The 22339-nt window shown below is 42.3% G+C and overlaps 1 protein-coding gene across 3 annotated transcripts in view; it reads right to left on the bottom strand.

Moving 5' to 3' along the window:
- ATG7 (autophagy related 7) overlaps window positions 1-20968 on the bottom strand; it is a 269209-nt gene extending 248241 nt beyond the window's left edge. For all 3 annotated transcript variants that reach the window (XM_071222289.1, XM_053929529.2, XM_071222290.1), the window contains exon 1: window positions 20903-20968. The gene's annotated coding sequence lies outside the window, so the exon portion shown is untranslated. The remainder of the gene's footprint in view (window positions 1-20902) is intronic.
- Window positions 20969-22339: the final 1371 nt, after the last annotated feature.

Genomic DNA, 22339 nt, shown 5'->3' with positions numbered 1-22339 from the left:
CCAGTGGAAAAGCAAACCCTCATGCAGGTGATCTGGTGCCCACACTTTGAAAATGCTGCCTAAAATACCTTAACAGCCTCCTGATTGGTTTCCTGGACCTCCATTTGCTCCCTTCTCCTCTCTCCTCCAAAATGCAACTAGCAATTTCTTTTTGGGGGGTGAAGGAGGCATTTTAATTTATTTTTGAAGTTTTTATATATTTTTTTATTTTTAAATTACATTTTATTGATTATGCTATTACAGTTGTCCCAATTTCTCCCCTTGTCCTGTTCCACCCAGCACCCCCAACTCCCTAAGGCAATGTCCATACCATTGTTCATGTCATGGGCCATGTGTTTAAGTTCTTTGGCTTCTCCATTTCCTATTCTGGACTTTACATCCCCATGGCTATTCTGTAACTACCTATTTGTACTTCTTAATCCCCTCACCTCTACACCCATTCTCCCACACCCCCAGCCCTTCTGGCTACCAACAAAATGCTCTCTGTATCCCCAATTCTGTCTTTGTTCTTCTTGTTTGCTTAGTTTGGTTTTTTAGATTCAATTGTTGATAGATATGTTTTTATCGCCATTTTTTTCTTTTTCTTTTTGATCTTCTTTGTCTTAAATAAGTCCCTTTAATATTTCATATAACAACGGTTTGGTGATGATGAATTCCTTTAGTTTTTTTTCTTGTCAGAGAAGATCTTTATCTGCCCTTCAATTCTAAATGACATCTTTGCTGGGTAGAGCAATCTTGGCTTTAAGTCCCGGCTTTTCATGACTTTGAATATTTCTTGACAATCTCTTCTAGCCTGCAAGGTTTCCTTTGAGAGATCAGCCTCCAGGCTTATGGGAATTTCCCTATAGGTAGCTAACTGCTTTTCTCTTGCTGCTTTTAAGATTCTCTCTTTATCTTTAACCTTTGGCATTTTAATAATGATGTGTCTTGGAGTGGGCCCCTTTGCATCCATCTTGTTTGGGACTCTCTGTGCTTCCTGGACTTGCATGTCTATTTCCTTCACCAAATTAGGGAAGTTTTCTTTCTTTAGTTTTTCAAATAGACTCCCAATTTCTTGCTTTCTTTTCTCCTTCTGGCACCCCTATGATGCAAATGTTGGACCTCTTGAAGTTGTCCCAGAGAGCACTGACACTATCCTTGTTTTTTTGGATTCTTTTTTCTTCTTGTTGTTCTGATTGGCTCTTTTTGTTTTTTGTTTTGGGGGGTTTTTTTTGCTTCCTTATGTTCCAAATCATTTATTTGATTCTTGGCATCATCCACTCTACTGTTATTTCCATGTAAATTGTTCTTTATTTCAATTAGTGTATCTTTCTTTTCTGACTGGATCTTTTCTATGCTGCTAAGGTCCTCACTAAGTTCCTTGAGCATCCTTATAACCAGTGTTTTGAATTCTGCATCTGAGAGATTGTTTATCTCCATTTTCTTTAGTTCTTTTTTCTGGAATTTTGATCTGTTCTTTTGTTTGGGCCATGTTTCGTTGTCTGCTCATTTCAGCAGGCTCCTTGTGTTTGTTTCTATGTACTAGGTAGAGCTTCTATGACTCCCTGTTTTGGTAGTATGGCCTAATGTAGTAGGTATTCTGTAGGGTCCAGTGACACAGCCTCCCCTATACCCCAAGCTAGGTACTCAAGGTGTGCCCTCTGTGTGGGCTGAGTACACCCTCCTCTTGTAGTTAAGCCTTGCTTGGTTGCTGTTGGCAGGCCAATGGGAGGATTTACCCAGGCCAGTCAGCTGCAAGGACTGGCTGTGATCACTGACTGCCAACCTCCACCCTCCATGGAGGATCAGCTGTGTAGGGGCATGGTGTTGGTGCTCTGACGTGGTCTGTGGCTGTCCACTGGGTGTGCAGGCCCGGAGGTATCCTGGGTAGTGCAGGCCAAGTTCAGTTCCCACCTGTGTTCTGCCTGAGGCCACCCTGCATGATCTATAAAGCAATCTGAAATGGCTGCTAATTGTACTGGGCTTGGAGATTCCCAGGTGAAGCCAAGTGGTGAATCTAGGCTGGCTGCTGCTAGTGCTGGGCTTGGGGCCACTTAGCAAGAGATACAGGGGTTGGGGGCTTACTGAGGCTGGTTGTTGCTTGCTTGATAGTAAGCATGAGTCAAGACCAGGCATTCACATGGAAAAGTCTCTGCAGATAGCTTGAGTGGGCCCATAAGTTGGGTGAAATGGAAGAGCCTCAGGGGATCTCCAGAGCAGGGCAAACAGTGTTAGCCTGGTTGATGGAGTCTCAGATACGGCACCTACCTGCCAGCTCTGTGTCTCCTTGGTGGGAAGGCTCAGAAAAGAAACAATGGCGCCTGCCCACCTTTCTGTCTAGGCAAAACAGTCCTCCAGATCCCGCCTTGATGCCAGACACTTCAGTTTCTCCCTGTATGCCACTGGGGTCTTTCAAGCTGCTACCCCAGTGCTGGAGCTCAGAGGGAGTGAATATGAGTAAGTAGGTACGTGGGTTCTTTAAGAGGGACTGCTTGGGACTCCATAAGTTTCTTCCAGTGGCTCAATCCCCATTTTTTGCAGCCAGGAGTTATGGGGACTTAACTTGCTGGCACTGAATCCCTGGGCTGGGGGGCCTGGTGTGGGGCTGGGCCTCCTTGCTCCTGAGATATCCTTCCTGAATTTTTATCTACCACATGTAGGTGTGGGACCAGCCCATTCTGTATCTCTGCCCCTCCTACCAGTCTGGATGGATGTGGTTTCTTTAATTCCATAGTTGTCAGACTTCCATTCAACTTGATTTCTGATGGTTCTGAGAGATGGTTGTTCTATATTTTAGTTGTAATTCTGATGTGCGAGGAGGTGAGCTGTGTTTACCTATGCAGCCATCTTGACCAGAAGTCTCCATATTTTCTTCTATTGTTGGTTTTTGAAAGTTTCCATGCTCGGGCCTGTCCTTAGTCTATGAACTTTCCCAAAAGCAAAATTACTCATCTTTATATCAATATCTATCTGCATGCCAATGAATTCCGGGACTGTATTTCTAGTGCTAACCTCCAAACATATATTTATTTAAGTATGTTGGGAAGCCATACTCAACAGCCATGTTGTTGAGATTTCTCACAGACATCTCAAACTCAACAAAACTGAAACTAAATGTACCTTTTCCTAAATTCTGCCCCTTTTCACATATGTCCTACTTAGTACTTGTGTAAAGCACTAAGTACATTCAAGGTAAAGTACTTAGTACGTTCTAGGTAGAAACCTCAAAGTCATCTTGAATTTTCCTCTCTCACATCCAATTACCAGCTAATTGCTAGAGGCAAAGCCTTAACAGTTTTATGGAATGAGATAAAGGTAGCAGTTCCTGAGTATGGACCAGGACCAGGCACTACTGCAGGAGTATACACTTCTCCCAACTGCCCAAAGAAGTGAAGTTCCAGTTCTGTAGAGGAAGAAACTGTGATTAAAAGAAAGAGATGAAATTTACAGAGGGCTGTATAGTAAGTGAGGGGACCAGGATTCAAAATCCAGTGTTACTTCAATGCCCATATTCTTCATGCAACTTCATGCTTCCTGTCCAGCTCAGCGTTCCTTCTCTCCATTCCTACTGCCTCTTGTCAGGCCCCATTATCTCACACCTCTGCTTCTGCAGGACTATGTTCACAGTTCATTGACTTCAGTTCTTCTTCTCTACACAAAAGGTTGCCACCAGAACTGATCTGCACTGCTGGCTCCCTTGTTAACCAACCAACCAAACAAACAAACCCTTACTGGACTTGTGAGTCAGGTGTCATCCCTGCCTTGGCTTGCCGGTGTCCCAACCTTATGCCCTACTGATGCTCCTAGGAAACCTCTCCCCTTGTCTACCAGGAAAATTCCTTCTCATCTCTTAAGATTTTTATGAAGCTCTCATTAACACCCAGAGTCAGTGGTATCAGTGGTTCCATTCTCCAAATGAAAACTGCCAATACAGCATTTACCACCATGAATCATACTTGCTTTTCTTGATCATACCCTTTTAAAAACTATTAAAATACAGTCATCCCCCACTTATCTGCAGGGATATGCCCAGTAAGGTTGCCTGAAACTGCAGATAGTACTGAACCATATATATATGGTTCAGTATATATATACTATGTTTTTTTCCTATACGTTCATACCCATTCACTTAAAGGAAGCACCTTATGGCTTCTCTTTGGCATATATCTGAATCGCCAGCATTGCTACTCTTGTACTTTGGGACCGTTGTTAAGTACAAACAAGGGTTACTTAAACACAAGCACTGTGATACCAAGACAGTGGATCTGATAACCAACATGGCTACTAAGTGACTAATAGGCAGGTAGCACATACAGCATGGATACACTCAACAAAAGGATGATTCATGTCCCAGGTGGGATGGCACAAGATTTCATCACACTGTTCAGAATGGCATGAAATTTAAAACTTATGAATTATTTTCAAAATGAGGTTAACCAGAGGTAGACGAAACTATGAAACCGTGGATAAGGGAGGACCTCTGCAATAGCAGCAGTAATAATAACGGTTCTGACTGAATGCTTACTCTGTGCCAAGCACTACACAAAACATTTTACATTATCTATGACATCCCCAAAGTTGTTGTATGAAGCCTACTTTGCAGAAAAGAAAACAGAAGAAGTGAGATATTAAGTAACTTGCCCTTACACAGGAAGTGGAAGAGCTAAGTTTATAACCCAGGTCTAATGGCTTCAAAGCTCTGACTTTCATCACTGTACTATACACTTTTGAAGGAAGAAGCACCTCCTTTTTTCATGACATTTATACTGCCCATCAGCCCCAGATATACTAAAAAATAACCAATTATTTTGAAAAAACCTTTACATACTAACTTCCTCTACAACCGAGTCAAAAGAATAAAGACAGTGGCCAGGGCAATCACACAATATGGAAGGAACTCAACACGGTAGCAGACAGTGATACAAATGGATTTCATCTGAAATCCTGTGTGTGATGGGTCATCAGGCCCCTACACACTTTAGTCATCCACAATTTACTGTTAAAGGTCTACAGCAGCCTGTTTTCTTCATCATTTGGATGACCTACTGAGGTCATCAAGATGGAATTTTACCAGTGCCAGAGGCAAAAGAGAAAACTCTATTTCATACAGCATGTCAGCAGCTGAGGAAAAGTGACTCAGGATGATCACTTGGAAGATAAAGGACAGGCATACCAAGAAAGTAATTTGCACGAGGCACATCCTTCAAATATTTTCTGACTTACTTGATCTTTGAGAAATTCCAAACAGAACCTAAGAGCCTATTTCACAAAAGGATATGGTTGGTGTTCAGCTGATGAACTTTTGCTCAACAAGCTAAGAAAAGAGGAAGGTCTTAAGCAACAGCAGCAACATGTGCATAGGAATCTGCTGGAAACATCTAAACAGGATACTCAAGTATAACTGTATCACTTAGACTCCTATACATCTATGTCACATTGCCATCTTCCCTAAACCAGAAGGGAAAATTAAAGAAATAATGATCAGAGGGAATTATGGAGGGAGTGGGAAGTGAGTACTTGATGCAAAGTCATTTCTGTGTAACTAACCTAGTCCAAACATTACCTGCTTCCTAAAAATTAAGGCTTGTCTGTATAACCCTAGACAGTGCAGGTGACACTTCTGGCCTCTGCTCAGCCTAGAAAGCTAAAACGTTAGTTCTATCGACCTTCAACATTACATACAGACATATTCAAGGAAAGAAACTGACAGAGGCATCATTATAAGTATGGCTCAATTTTATTTCAAACTATTCCTATCACATTCAGGATGTGAAACCCAGGAGTTACACAAGATGGGATCGTGTAACATCCACTGAAAGAGGAAAGGCTTTGATGAGGATTCAGTACTGTCATGAGAAAGAATCCCAGCTGTACAAGAAAGACAGCAGTGACCAAAACATCTAGTCAAGATTAAACTGAAAAAGCAGGTGGGTGGGCAAGCAACATGGACCCTCTGGGGCTGTGTCTACCACCCAAACTTGGTGCAAATTTCAAGTTTTTATGAAAACAAAACTAAATCATGCTCAGCAACTTATAAATAGAAGATTTTTTAGAAGGTGCCATTGGACTTAAAAGTTTCAGTCCAAATGGACCTAAATCTTGTGTTTGTGCTGTTCTTTAATGTCAAAGAACATTAAAGAACAGGAAATCCCCACAGGAAATGTGTATTAGTGGGTGTTTCCTAAGAAAGATGCTATGGGGTTAAGAGACAGGAGTATGGACAGGCTTAGTTTCACTGCAGTACCCTTTCGCCCTTTGAATTTTCTGTATGTGGGATAATAATTAAAAAAGAAGTGAAATCATTAAAGAAGAAACACCTAACCCAATGGCACAAAGACAGGGAATGAGAGAGAGAAAACTGCCAGCTCAACTGCTTTAGTGCCAAGAAACAACACCTGGGAGATCCTTGATTAAAAAAAAAATGCCTTATGCATCTTTACTCAGCAATTAGCACAGCACCTAGAATATATTAGCTCAGTAAATGTTGACATAAAATAATAGCTTTCCCCCACCCTGCCACCAAAAGGCCAAAGGATGGATGCTATAGTGAGACAAATTTCAGCAGAGTTTAAAAATTGCTAATAGTCTGAATTGTCCAAATAGGAAATAGATCGACTGGAGAGATAATGAATTTTCCATTAGTGGAAGTGTTCAGGCATATATTAGATGATTATTTGCCAAGTAACACTGCACAAAGGATTACTGTATCAGGCAGTCAGGTGAGACCAGGGGTTGGCAGGCTTTTCCTGAAAAGGGCCAGATAGTAAATATTTTAGGCATTGCAGGCCAAAACAGTTTCTGTCACATTTTCTTTCTTCTTTTTTACAATTCTTGAAAAATGTGAAAAACATTCTTAGCTCATACACGGCACCAAAAGAAAAATAAAAAGGGGCCCTGGGCAGGATCTAACTTGCAAGCTGTAGTTTGCTGACCCCAGGACTAAATGACCTTCCAAACCTGTTATTTTTTATTATTTGAAGGTGACAATAATGTATTTTGTTTTTAAGGAGAATGACTTTGGGGGAAAATTCTTTTTAGAGGGTAGTAGAGATCTGCAAGGATTGCTGAGGGGGAAGCAGATTGCAAGGCCAGATTCCAAGGCCACATTTGCTGATCTACAATACGCACCTTGTAATGCTGCAAATATGTCCTTGTGAACTAGTAAATGCAGTCTACACAAAACACTCTCACACATATGTCAGCATCATTAAGCCGAGGTGAAGCTCATTTGATATTTATTGAAGCTTGCACCATGTGGGGAAGACTGCATCAGCAGCATTTCTCATTCTAAATAGGCATGTGACCACACTGCTGATGGCTTCCTTCATTACCTTCTCTTGAACCTCGGCGGCTGCCTCCCAGCTTCTCTGGTGCCACCCTGGTGGTCCTGACACTCCCCACCTCTGATCTGATGCTGAAGAAACATTGGGCTGCTTGGTGCTCCTCTAACGCACTTGCTGTCCTGCTTCCACAACCCTAAAAACAAAAGCCCTCTCTGTCTAAAAGGTACCCCAGCACCCATGACTGCCTGGGACTTTTTAAAATCCAGATCAGAGGTTATCTGTTATAGCAAACCTTCCCAGAGCGGCCTCTCACTCTCTTTATTCTTCTCATGCTCCTGCCATCAGCTGTAGTTCATCACTTCTGTCTCTAAGCTACCTCTCCGTTTAGTAGTATTGTTAATCCATCTGCCTCCATTCCATCCACCTAATTGTAATGTCTACAAATACAGATTCTGGCTCATATTCCTCTCAATATACCTTAGTCCCTTGCAGAATGGCTCTAAAATGTTATTAAGATGAATTCCAGAAGTCTTTTGGCATTCTAGAATCCCAAGAGAAACAAGAGAAAAAAATAACCCAGGCTTCTGTGATTGAGAGGACAAACTCCAGGGTTATTACTATGGAATATGGAGGTTGGAGTAAGAAGTTAAGAACATATGGAGATAAGCCAAATGGCCTGAAAGGTCTCTAAACCTATTATTTATTTATTTATTTTTTTTAAGGACTAACATCTTAGAAGACAGGAAATAGGCATGTACAAAGCAATTCAAATGAAAACTTCCTCCACCAAATACAAAAGTAATAAAGAATAAATACTTCTTCCTGACAGTAGGTATATAAGTTAAAAGCTTACATTCACAGTATCAAAGTATCTCTCCACACACACACACAAAAAACATTAATTACAAAGGAAAGACAAAGTGACCCATCAGTGACAAAATCTTGCAGACACCATCCTGATGAAGGGATCAAGGTTAACGCCAACAGTGGTGGAACAAACAGATACTGTGTGCCATCCAACAGAATGCACTGAAAAGATCGTATCAATGGTATTCAGCTGAAAATATACGACCTGGGTCTGTCTAATCAGGAGGAAATATCAGATAAACCCAAACTAAAAAATATTCTACAAAATGACTAGGATTGGCTGGCCTATAATCTTTAAAACTGTCAAGGTCTTAAAAGTCAAAGGAGTCTAAAGAACTGTTCCGGCGTGAAAGATTATAAAACACATGATGACTGCGGGCAACGCGTGAATCCTAGACTGACGGTCGCCTACAAAGAATGTTACTGGGACGAAACCTGAGCGTAGTGTCTGGGAGAAGGGTATATGGAAGGTATTTGTCTTATGTTTGTAAGGTTCCTGTAACTGTTCCAAAGTAAAATATTAAGAGTGCCTACACACACCCAGCCTATGATATGTTCATAGAAAAATGACATGACAGAAGTTAGAATAGTAACTACAGGGTGGAGTAGGGCTATTGACTAGAAAGGGACATGAGGAAATCTCCTGGGGAGCTATAAATATTCTACATACCCTGAGCTGGGTAGTGGTTATAAGGCACATACATATGTAAAATTCACGAGCTGTTCATTCACATGAGTGCACTTTACTATATGTACGTTATACCCAAGCAAAAAAGTAGAATAGAAAACCTAATATTCAAGCTATACCAAACCTACGAAGAACCTCCCTGTATTCATCCAACAGTTAACAGATGACCCATTTAAACCTAGCTTTGGTGGAGAGAAATTCATTGCTCTAAACAAGGAGTCTAAATGAAATATCACTTCCATACATTTTCCTAGCATTTTGATATTAAAGATGCTAGAGATGATAGGAAGTATCTTGGCTTTGCTGCTTATAAAATTGGAATAGAAGTGCTTCCTGGAGTCTGCCCAACTGTTCTTCTTCCATGGGGGACCAATAGAATGGGACACAGTAAATATTAAGCCAGTGTAGGATTTCTGAAGTGAGGAATTGGCAAAATAAATAAATAAATAGCGATCAGAGATTTAAAAAAAAAAAAAAACACCAAACAAAATCTGTCTTTAGGAAAACTAGAACCGTAGAGACCATGGGTTTTTGTTTGCTTGGGCAGGCAGGAGAGTTTTGAATGGTTCAGAGAAAAAATGCAAAAAGCTAAGGTATTTGGGAGCCTTGTTTTCAGTCAGACAAACCCAATTTTGAGTTCCAGCTCCACCTCTCACTGGCTGAATAGTCTTGGGCAGGTAATGTCATCTCCTGTGCTTCGATTTCCTCATCTGCAAAATAAGGATAATTACACCCAACCAGGAGGTTGCTGGAAGGGCTAAATAAGAATGTGTATGATGTATGTCATGGTGCCTGGCATACAGCCAGCAGTCAATAACGGTAGCTGCCATTAGTTTTTCTTGTCACCCTCCCACCCCCACACACAACAGTGCCTGACTAATGTGGCTGACCTTCCCCATGCTCATTAGAGAAATTCTCTCTGCCTCAAAACACACCTTATATGAGTCTCACCCCCCTTCACTGTAGTCGCAGCAGAGGTTTAATTAAAATGAAATGGATGGTCTCTTGCTATGGATCAAGGGGAAGTCAAGGGGACAAGTTCTAAGGTGGAGTATCCAACCTGGGCCACATGTGGCCCAGGATGGCTATAAATGCAGCCCAACACAAAATCATAAATTTACTTAAAACATTACTTAGTTTTATTACTAAGTTTTATACTAAGTTTTATTACTTAGATATATACATTTTCTATGTTAGTGATCACAAATTTGGGATATGCTTGACGATTTTAAAAGATTATCAAAAGGGCTGCTGCATAACTAGGGTTATTGTGAGAGGACTTTTTTGCATATCTGTGGTGGTGGATACCACAAAAATTATGCGTGGACATTTTCTTTGGCTCATCAGTTTTCATTAGTGTTTGTGTATTTAATGTGTGGCCCAGGACGACACTTCTTCTTCCAGTGTGGCCCAGGGATGCCAAAAGGTTGGATACCCCTGTTCTAAGGGGTTAGGCGCACTGTGTGTTCAATTTCTCTGAAGCCATGTGGGGCCATTCACTTAGCAGAAAAGCCAGAATAACTACAACTTGGCCCGGAAGTAGCTTCTCTGGCTAAAATGGAGCACATGAAGCAGGCTTCTGTTCTCATTTTCCCAGCTGTGGGGCTGCAAGCTCTGGCAGTCATTAAAATAAATAAGCACCAAACCACATGACCAACTCCCACTGACAGTGTATGTTCTTAGCTGCTGATGGGTAAAAAGGAGGTGGAGATGGACAGAAGTGGGGAGAGGCCCCATCTGGCATATGGAGCCAATGCACGTTCTGCCGGCTAATGATGCTCGTGCAACTTCATGGGTTCTGGAAATAATTTGCAAGGCTGCTAAAGAAAGGGATTTAAAAAGCCTTCCCTTCCAAAAGGAGAGGGGGATGTTCCAAACTTAGAAGATTAGGCTTTACAGGAAGATAAAAAATCAGGACTCCTATGGGGGAATCAGCTGGGTACAGAAGCCTCAATTCCTTTTAAAAATTGCATTAAAGTCAAGATGCCCCTGAGCCAAACTGATGTCTCCACAAGAACACCAAGTCATCCAAAATGGTTTTTTGTGACTGTGCTGTTAGGTGGGAACAGATGTCATATAAGCAGGCAGGATAATTGCTATTACGGATGAGTTGTCCTCTCATGTCCATGTGAGCCACCTACCCCTACAGAATCGACATTCGTTTCTTCAGAAGGTCAATCAGTCACCTCCATAGTGTTCAAGCTATAACCTGCATTCTCACTGGTTACTTCTGGGAGTTGTCTTTTCTTTTCTTTTCCTTCTGTTGTAATAACCCAAACCTTCACAAATAATCTGCTCTCATCCAGCCTGTTTTTTTTAAATATTGTTGTTCAAGTACAGTTGTCTCCATTTTCCCCCCAGCCCCACCCATCCCCATCTTCCACCCTCAATCCTTCCCCCCTTTGGCTTTGTCCATGGGTCCTTTATACATGTTCCTTGACAATCCTTCCCCTTTTTCCCCTCATTATCCCCTTCCCCTGCCCCTCTGGTTACTGTCAGTTTGTTCTTTATTTCAATGTCTCTGATTATATTTTGCTTGTTTGTTTTGTTGATTAGGCTTGTTTTTTTAAGAATGGACACACTAGATACTAGCATTGTGGGGTGTGGCATGCCTATGAGGGAGTGGAAGTGAAAGCTGAAAAAAATCTTGAAAAGAGGGGAAAGGGACAAGAGAAGGATGATGAAGAACAGTATGTCTACTTTTTAGTCTTTGTTGTTACCTCCGTCAATGAACAGTTACACATTGGTCCCATTCTGTACACGAGGGACAGCCACCTGGATTCATCTGAATTGCTGGGGAGCCCTCATGTCAACCAACAACTAAAATCTGTGATAGTTTCCTAAAAGCTGGCTGAAAAGTGAAGGCTTGTTTCAGAATAACAGTCTCTGTGGTTTTCATTTCTGGGGACTTTTAAGGAATCCTAGAAAATAGGAGAAGCGCTAAAAAGTTGGGACAAGCCGACACTTGATTTCAGATTTTCAAATACTTGATTTTCGAAGATGAGAACAAGGATGGATTCTGTAATCCACTGAACAGAGATTTTGATCTCAGGAAAGGTGTTATATGAGCCACTCTAGTCCACATGGCACCTTTGTACAATCAGAAAATTGTACCCCTTCAAGACATTTTACTTCCTTTTCTTAGAAAATTGTTATAATATATTGACTAAGTTAGCTCTAGGCATTCTACCCTTGTCTGACAAAAAATTATCATTACAAAATTACATCTGTGATGCCTATGAGCTACACAGAACCCCCTCAGATGTATGCAGCAGTCCTGAGTAATAGCAAGAGGCCACCATGGTTTCTTTAAGAACAAGGCGTTACAGAGTAACTGCGTTTCTGCCTTGATCACAGAAGAACCATAAACACAGGATACAGGATATCCGGACCTCAGCAAGGTCTCCGACAAGACTGCCCCAGATATCCCAGATGAAGATGTAGGAATTACATACTAACATAATTAGAGAAATTAAGAACTGGCAAAATAATCTTATTCTAAAAATGTTGGCTAAGGAATGAACTAATGTTAATAAGAAACGGGCTAAGTCTTTGGCTCAGTCTTTGGTCTTGTCCAATTTATTTTTACAGTAGTCCCCCCCAATCCACTGTTCCACTTTTCAGTTTCAGTTACCAACGATCAACCACAGTCCAAAATTATTAATTTAAAAATTCCAGAACAATTCATAAGTTTTAAATTACACTTTGCTGAGTAGGGTGATGAAATCTTGCACTGTCCAGCTCCATCCTGCCATGGTTGTTAATCATCCCTTTGTCCAGCATATCCACAATGTATATGCCACCCACCTGTTAGTTAAACAAACAAACCCCTTCAATGGTCAAGGATTCTCAACCATTGATATCACCTGCTCTGGACATCCAACCACCAACACCATCATAGCTCAAAGATCCGGGATTACCCAAAGCAGATGATCCTCCTTCTGATGTAAAATCAGATCAGTAGCATCCTAATGGTAGCTTGCATCATTCACCTCACCACACAGGCCTCTTATCATCTCAAGAAGAAGAGTACAGTAAATAAGATATTTTGACAGAGGACAACCACATTCATATAACTTAAATTACAGTACATTGTTATAATTATTCTATTTTATTATTAGTTATTGCTATTAATTTCCTACTATGCCTCATTTATAAACCAAACTTTATCACATGTATGTATAGGAAAAAACTACATATATAGGGTTTGGTATTACCCACTGTTGCAGGCATCCACTGGGATTCTCAGAATGTATTCCCCATGGATAAGGAGGGACTACTGTTTTTTATTTACCTATATTAATGACTATTCATCAGTATTTACTAAGTATTTCATGTGTACTGAACCTGTGTCAGAGGCTTACATCAGTAAAACAGACACATAAACAAATCTATTCAATAAAGTATTGTTATTACATTTTATCAGTGACTTGGATAACAGTATGCTTGCTTATCAACTCTACACGTGACATGATGTTGGGAACCGCCCTGCCTGGTTTCAGGAGCTGTAACCCCCTCATGGCTAAGGCTAAGTAAGGACCTTGGGACCATAAGCCACTAAGGAGACAAAGGATATCTTCCCAGCAGGGGCACCTCTGCTCCATTTACTTCACCCTGCTTGGCCCCGGGCAGATGACTGGTTAGCCAATGACGGGTAAGATTCCTCAAGTGAGGGATGACCTAAGACAGGCATGGTCACGATGGGGCCATCAGGGAAGGGCTTGGGGGGCTATAGAAAAAGGGGGTGATGGACCCTCACCCCTCAGCTTTGACATAGCCTGAGTCCTCATTCTGTCTGCAAGAAGTCTCCTAATCTCTTGGCTGCCTTACTTCCCCCTCCTGACTTAAGCCTGAAACAATGCCAGAGGGTGGTGTAGCCCTGGGCAGGAATGGATGGTTCCCCAGGGCAATCAGGCCTAAGAAAGAATGCATAAAATCCTATGAAACCTGCTTTACTACGAATGCCCTCAATTTTCTGATAAGGGTCCAAGCATGAAATGAGTTTGTTTTCCAAAGTTTTATGGCCCTTTAGCTATCTGACCCTGACTCAGAATAAGCCCTCAGAGTTCTTTGAATGTTATCTATTGTTTGATCATTACTGCCTGACAACAACTGATTAGCTTTACCTGTACTCCTGTGTGAATTGAACCCAATAAAAGCCCATTGAGGAACAGACTCATGGCCCTTCTCATCTGAGAGACTGGCCACCTCTCCTCCCCAAGCAGATCACATCTTGGTACACTCATTCTCATCCGTGATGGCCAGGGGGCTCTGCTGGACAAAGCTCCCCTGCAACATGAAGCAGGAAGGAATAGGCAGTATGAAGGGTAACAAAAATTCAGGATAAAAAAAGATTGTGACTACCTGGAATGACATGACTATTTTAACAAGATTAAAATTTTCATAGAGGTAATACAGGGTCATAAATCTCAGTCCAAAAAAATCCCACAATCAGAAAACAGTGCAATCGGACACACTGGAGACAGTACAATAGACAGAAGGGCATAGCTTCATAAGCCACAGAGACCCAAGTTCAAATCCCACCTGTGGTACTTCTAGCCACACAACCTTACACAAGTCACTTAACTTCTCTGAGCCTGTTTCCCCACCTGTAAGACAGGCCACCACATATAATACAGAATTATTGTGAGAATTCAATTAGAAAATGCATGTATCTGACACAAGGCGCTCAAAAGTAAAACTACTGACTTCCAGTCAAGATGGAGGTATAGGTAGACATGCTTTGCAACCTTGCACAACCATAAGAAGGATCACAACTAACCTCAAAACGAAAAACACCCAAAACTGCCAGAAAATCAAATTGCACAGAAGTCCAACTTTAAACCAAGAATTTAAAGAAGCCATATTCATCCAGATGATTAGGAGGGGTGAAGACAGGAAGCCCAAGTGGAGAAGATGCACTGTGGGGGCAGCAAGGCGATGGCGGCAACTGGAGGGAAGGGCAGTCCCACACTCACATGAGGTGGATAAAAAACATGAGGAGGAACACCTGAAGAGCAAGTGATCCCAGCCCTAGGCTAGAGTGCAGCCCAGGGTTCTAGCACTAGGAAAATAAAGCCTCATAACTTCTAGCTGTAAAAAACAATGGGGGATGAGGTGGCAAAAGAAACAGCTGGTCTCTCAGGAGAGCCTGTTTAAAGGGCCTGCACAGTCTTAAAACACACCCAAACCCACCCACTCTGGGAACCACTACCAGGGCAACAGCCAGTCACATACAGACAGTGGGGAAGTGACTGGAAACAGGGCAAGCACTTAGCAAGCCTCCAGCAGCCAGGTAGCTGCATTGTCCCCTCTCCAACCCCTCTCCCACATACAGTGCCACAAAGTGGTAAAGCAGGTTGTCCCACCATGGTGATTAACACATGCACCAAGACAAGGAGTCAAAGCAGCTATATCTAATACACAGAAACAAACACAGGGAGGCTGCCTAATTGAGGAGACAAAGAATTATGGCGCAAATGAAAGAACAGAACAACCCCCCCCTCCAAAAGAACAAAACAAAATGGAGACAGCCAGCCTGTCAGATGGAATTCAAAACACTGGTGATAAGGATGTTCAGAGAATTCATTGAGTATGGCAAAAGCATAAGGGAAGAAATGAAGGCTACACTATGTGAAAAATCCACATGGAACCAAGAGTGAAGGGGAGGAAGCAGGGATTGAAATCAATGATTTGAAACATAAGGAAGAAATAAACAGTCAACCAGAACAAAATGAAGAAACATGGATTCAAAAAAATGAGAGAATAAGAAGGCTCTGGGACATCTCCAAAAGTGCCAACATCCGAATCATAGGGATGCCAGAAAGAGAAGAGGAAAAGCAAGAAATTGAAAACTTACTTGAAAAAATAATAAAAGAAAACTTCCCTAATTTGGTGAAGGAAACAGACATACAAGTCCAGGAAGCACAGAGAATCCCAAATAAGTTGGACCCAAAGAGGACCACTCCAAGACACATCATAATTAAAATGCCAAAGGTTAAAGATTAACAGTGAACCTTAAAAGCAGCAAGATAAAAGCAGAGAGTTAGCTACAAAGGAGTTCCCATAAGACTATCAGCTGACTTCTCAAAAGAAACTTTGCAGGCTAGAAGGGACTGGCAAGAAGTATTCAAAGTGATGAAAAGCAAGGACCTACAACCTAGATTACTGTATCCAGCAAAGCTATCATTTAGAATGCAAGGGCAGAAAAAGTGCTTCCCAGACAAGATAAAGCTAAAGGAGTTCATCATCACCAAGTCCTTAATACATGAAACATTAAAGGGACTTATTTAAGAAAAAGAAAATCAGCCCTGGCTAGTGTGGCTCAGTGGATTGAGTGCCAGCCTGAGAACCATAGGGTCACAGGGCACATGCCTGGGTTGCAGGCCAGGTCCTCAGTAGGGGGCACTCGAGAGGCAACCACACATTGACATTTCCCTCTCTTTCTCCCTCCCTTCCCCTCTCTCTAAAAACAAATAAATATAATCTTTTTTTTTAAAAAAAGAAAAAGATCAAAACTATGAACATTAAAATGACAACAAACTCACAACTATCAACAGCTGAATGTAAAAAACAAAAATAAAAACAAACTAAGCAAACAACCAGAACAGGAACAGAATCATAGATATGGAGATCGTTTGGAGGGTTATCAGTGGGGAGGGGCAAGAGGGAGAATGGGGAAAAGGTACAGGGAATAAGAAGAATAAATGCTAGGTACAAAATAGACAGGGGATGTTAAGAATAGTATAGGAAATGAAGAAGCCAAAGAACTGATATGCACGACCCAGGGACATGAACTAAGGGGGTGGGGTTGCTACAGGGAAGGGAGATACTGGGTTGGAGTGGGGCAAAGGGGGAAAATTGGTACAACTCTAATAGCATAATCAATAAAATATACTTTTAAAAAAGTAAAACTATTATTATCAACAAAACATGTGCTGAAGCCATTGGGGTTTCATTTAGTTATTCCTTTAATCAACATTCATATTATGTACTAGTCCCTGTGCTATATTTCAGGATTCAATAGCAAAAAGAGCTATGGTCCCTGCCTTTAAGGATCTAATAGTTTTGAAGGTTAGACAGACCAGGAGTGACAGTACAGAAATTTGTGGGTAAAACCAGTACAGTACAGTGTGATGTCTGTACACAGTGTTATGGGAGAAGGAAGGCGGGATATCTAAATTAGACTGAAGAAACAGGGATCTGTATTTTAGAAAGGGCACAAACACCAGTGAGGGCCACACTGCTAAGGCAAGGCAGGAGTATAGGCAGGAAGTGAGATGAGCAGTGGGAATGGAAATGGAGATGTGTCAAGAGATATCAAGGAAGTAGAATCTGTAGAATTGTGATGACTGCCTGGGCTGGGAAGGAGAGAGGGAGTGATGGTATGAGGGAAAAGCTGGTGATGACTCCCTGGGTTCTGTTTGAAATGACTAAATGGAAAAAGGAGAATGAATGAGACTAAAGAATGGAGAAAGAATTGCAGGTTTGGTAGGAAGATGCTGGGCTTAGTTTTGAACTTTTTGAGATTCAGAGCTGGCACTCAGGAGAGATCTGAGTAGGCTTGAGATACAGAGCCGGGAGGGGATCACTGGCACATAAACTGGAGTTGAAGCTGTGGGTAAAAAGAGAAGGCAGAGACTTGGAGAAAGCTAGCATTTAAGGGACAAAAAGAGGAAAAGAGCCCACAATAGAATCTGAGGGGAAAATGACCAGAGAGATACTCCAAAGCAGGAGTGGTTTTCATATGTGAATGAATTCAGCAGTATCAGATGTGCTGAGACTTCAAAACATAAGGAAGGAAAAGCTTTCAGTTCTGGCAATACTGCCATCTGATGAGTGGGGAGAGTCAAAGGCAAGGTTAGGAGGCTGGGAGAGAAAGGAAAATGTGCTAGACAAGGAGGAGGTGGGCAAGAGAGCTGCCCATGAACACATGAGAAGCACTGAACAATGCACAGTGCCCACAGTCTGACAGTGTCAAGGGTATGATGTGTTTGTCTACTATGAAGCCAGGCTGGACCTTAGGTTACCTCAAGAAAAGTAAAGTCCTGCTCTGCATGATCAGACTCCTAGAGGAAAGAGGACTGACTTCCTACACCACACAAAGACAGACTGGTAAAGAGGAGCAAGTTCAAAAGAGGGTAATCAGAAGGAAGGGGCTGGACCAAGACCAAGTGAATAGATTGTTATCCAATCTGCCAAGACCATGGAGATGCATATTATCTACTTGGTAACAAAGCAGCACCTACTTATTCTCCCTTGAATCACAACTGGGCCTTACTTCCATCGAGAAAAGTGTAAGTAAGAATTGGGAGGTAGAGAAGACAAGGAGGGTATTTGTGAACTTCACTCATCTGTGGGTAAAGTTGGAGGACAGAGGCAATCTGAGAGAAGGTCAGGAATAATCAATCAGGGAATGCTAATCAAAGAACAAACGCTGTTACTATTACCACGCAGAGGATTCATTCTCCCTCACCCAAATATCTTGATTCTTATCTCCCTCCTCTCCCCAGTGTAGAGTCACTCAGTTACCAGCTCAGCAAATCCCATTCCTTTATCTTTCAAATCCACCCACCTTTCTCTCCCTCTCCCTCTCCACAGCCATTGCCTCCATTCAGGCCTCTGTCACCTAGATCACGGCAACAATGCCCTGACTGGCGTGCCTGCTGGTCCCACCGTGTTCCATGTAATCACCACAATACTCCAGGGTAATTTAAAACAGGTGAGAGCATGGTGCACCGTTTAAAACCCTTCAATGCCCCACTCTCCACCACCACACTTTCAAAATAAAGTCCAAACTTCTCAGCATGGCAATGTTAACTGCTACAGTTACTGTTTACAATCTACCAGCACCAAGTGAATAACAAATATCATCTCATTTAATTCTCACAGCAACCCTGGAAAAGCTCATATTGTATTCCTCCTTTTCACAGATGAGGAAACTGAAGCTTAGAAAGAGTGACTTGCCCAAGGTCACAAAACTAGTTCAGTGGCAAAGCTAGTATTGGTACAGAATTATTTTATATTCCAAAGTGTGTTCTTAACATGCTATTGCCCACAAGGCCCTTCATGATTTGCCTCCTGCTTACCTTATCAGTCACCTCTTATCCTGCAACTCCACACTCCAATTCAGGTGAACTCCTACTACCTGTAGGTCATGCACTGTCACGTCACTCCTAATGTCTGCAGTATCTTCCCACCTCTTAGCTTCTTCACCTGTCTAATCCTGCTCATCCTTTAGGACTTCGATAAAGCAACAGATCCTCAAAGAAGGCTTCTCTGATGCCTGAGCCTAACTTATGAATACCCTGAATTCTCTAGCACACCTCTACAACAGCTGCTGTCTGTCTCCTTGAATTAAGAAATAGTAACAATTCCTTAAGGACAGGGATGTGTATCTTACTCATTTTGGTATTTCCAGCTTGCAGAGCAGTGTCAAGCACATAGTGGGAGCTCAATAAATACTCCTGCTTATTCTCTATTATGAGAGCTGGCTGGGAGCAGAAGGACCTTGTGGCTGAACGAGAGCCCTATATTCAAGTTCTTAAAGGGTTTCAAATTTATGTCACATGAGGGGCAGGGAAGAGCTGCCCAAGAAAAATGGAAGTGGAATGAGATGCTTCTGTTTCTAGGCAGCAGAAGCAGCAGGAGTGAAGGGCTACAGGTGAGACATAGCGTGTGAGCAGTTTAATAAGACTGGGGCACAGAGTTGAGAGATGGGGAAACAATTAGGCAAATGGACTTCACCAGTATGGCTTTTTCTTCAATCAGGTGTTAACTCAATTATCACTTCAGAGAAAAGCTTAGTCTTCTTCCCCCCTTTACTGTTGTTTTTTAAATAACATCTATCAGGATCTGATACAACTACCACTCATTAAAAATATTATATTACTATCGCCACAACTGCTGCCACCATGATCAAGAAGGCCCCATGAAACAGATTTACTTTACTACATCACCAAGGCTTACAGTAGTGCCTAACATGTAACAAGATTCTCAGTTGTTGTGTAGGTTAAAAAAAAAATCAAATGTGCTTAGTCTGGAGAAGAGGTGGGAAGACGAAGACAAACTAGCAGCATTCAAACATCTGTGGGCAATAAAATGGAAGTGAGATCCTTAAGAGCCCGAAGGAGGGACGGGCTGAACTTACTGGGTAACCGCTTTCAGTTCAACTTACGACTTTCAAGAGTCAGAGCTGGGAGAACACCAAATAGGAGCAGCCAGAAGTAGTGAGCTTCTGTCACTTAAGAAATTTAACCAGTGGGGGTGTCAGAGAAGAAATGCAAGTATTCAATGGGAAAGGGAATATGGGACCCAAGGTTCCCACACTGGCAGCGCACAGATATGCCTGGTTTAAGTTGCACTAAGTTTAAAAAAATTTTAATCAGTCGCCACGGTTTAAAAAAACCAAGAGACTGCCTGCGCGCGCGCACACAGGCGCAAACACATCCATACTGCAGTTTTAGTTTCATGTCTCCAACATCGTCTGTTAGTATTGTGCCCAGAAAACTCAATTCAGTAAAAATAAAAATCTGACTCTATTTATGTATGGCATAGAAATTTTCTTACACCTACATTTACCTTACCTGAATAACCATTAAAGTTTGCAACCCTTGGATCAAACCGAGGAATCAAAAATCTTAGCTTAGAAAAGCCCAATGTAAGTAATGTCATCGCTTCATAAATAACGTTATTAGCACTCCCATTTTACAGATGAGGGAAGAAGGCTCAGAAAGAGGGAGTGAGGTGCCAGTCACACAGCAAATCAGGGCAAAGCCAGTACGAGCATCTGGCGCCCTAGCTCCCGTGTTCCAACACCGGACATTCCGAGCACTCTTAGTCCGAGGACAGAAGGGACTGACTTAGAAAGAGCTTCCTAGTCAAAAGACCCGGGGCTAAACCAGGTGGAGAAGACGCAGCTGGAGAAGGAGGGTGAGAGCGAGAGTCAGTTACTCCCTGACGGACGGAGGATCCTGAGACCCTCTCCGATATTCGCCCTCAACGCCGAGTTCGCACCTTCCCTCCAGGCCTCCCAAGACAAACCCCGCAGCACCCCTGCACTCGCTCACCAGCGCGGCTCACTTACCGCCGCTCAACTTCCGGCAACCACGGCGTCGTCCGCGGAGCGCGCCCCGATGACGCAACCTGTCCCCGCCCGCTCAGGGTTTGGGGTTAGTGGTGCGCAGGCGCACAAGGAGCTGCGGGCCAGCCTAGTAAATGAGACCCTAGCACCGGGCTGAGTGGGAGGAACTTGATTCGTGGGGAAGGCGGGGCGTCTGGAGGTGGGAGAGGCGCCCTGGTGAGAGCTGTTATCGAGAATCTTTACCTCATTAGACCTGGGATTGTGTACGAGTATATGCTCCTTTGGCTTTTAAAAAAGTGCTCCAGGAGAGGCAGCACCAAATGTATTACAGGGACCATTAGGAGACAGGTGTGGGTAGACAGAAGATGAAAATTTTAATAAGTGAAAGGCATGAAAGTCTACAGTGACCAACCTGCTCCTTCTAAACTAGGCATTATTCTCATAGCTCTCCGTTGTCAATGGGATAAAGTTATTAATCTAAATTATTTATTGAGCGTATACTATGTGCCAAGCAGTGGACAGGTGTCGAAAATACAATAGTGAGTATAAACCTAATCTGATATATTAGGCCATTCGCAAAGCGCCTCTATTGTAGCTCTATAGACTCATAATAACAAGAGTAATGACTGCTATTTATTGATTATCTACCATGTTTGCAGGTTTTCACATCACTAATTGACACTTAAAGGTCCAGAAAAGTATTGTAGGTGTCATATTATCCCCATTTCCCATATGAAAGAATGGAGGCAAGGAAAAGTTAAGGGGCTTGCTGAAGAAAGATTAAAGAACTTTTGGGCCAGAATTCTAATCGAAGCCTGTTTTACTTATTAAGGAGATACTTTATTCGAAAGGATTTGTATACAAGGTGGGGTAGGAGAGTGGAGAGACCACTGCAAAAGGTAGGGAAATATTGCACTAGGGAGACCCCTCTGACCAAAAGGTCTGCTTATGTCTCAAGGGTTAGGAAAAAAGAGTTTCTTCTCTAGGGAAGAGTGAAGAAGACTAGAAGGAACTGGGCTTGGGAAAGTGGGAAGAAAGGGTGGCTTGACCTAAACACAGTCAATCAGAGACTGTTTTTCCTCCAAATGCTCTTTCTTTTATTTTATTTTATTTTATTTTTCCCATCACCATTTATCCCCTCTATACCCTCTTCCACCTCCATCCAGAACCCTATGTTCCCACTGCCCTGCCCCCTGGCGGTCACTACACTGTTGTCAGTGTCCAGCCTGTTCTCAACAGGGGTTGTAAGTGGGTCATCCCTCAGCCTGTGGTAGGGTCCAAATTAAGGAACCTGGGGAATAACAGAAGCTTAACTAAAGTTGGTTAATGGGCATTTTTTGGCTTGATCAATGGAGACAAGTAGTTCAGCTAATCATTTATAAGGCAAAGAATAAAAATTCAAGACTTTCTGATCTTTGCCACAGGTAAACAAGGAAGCAT

This window comes from Desmodus rotundus, chromosome 8 (assembly GCF_022682495.2).
Source record: "Desmodus rotundus isolate HL8 chromosome 8, HLdesRot8A.1, whole genome shotgun sequence".
NCBI lineage: Eukaryota > Metazoa > Chordata > Mammalia > Chiroptera > Phyllostomidae > Desmodus > Desmodus rotundus.
The sequence above is the reverse complement of the archived record's forward strand: the minus strand, read 5'-3'. Positions and strand labels throughout refer to the sequence as shown.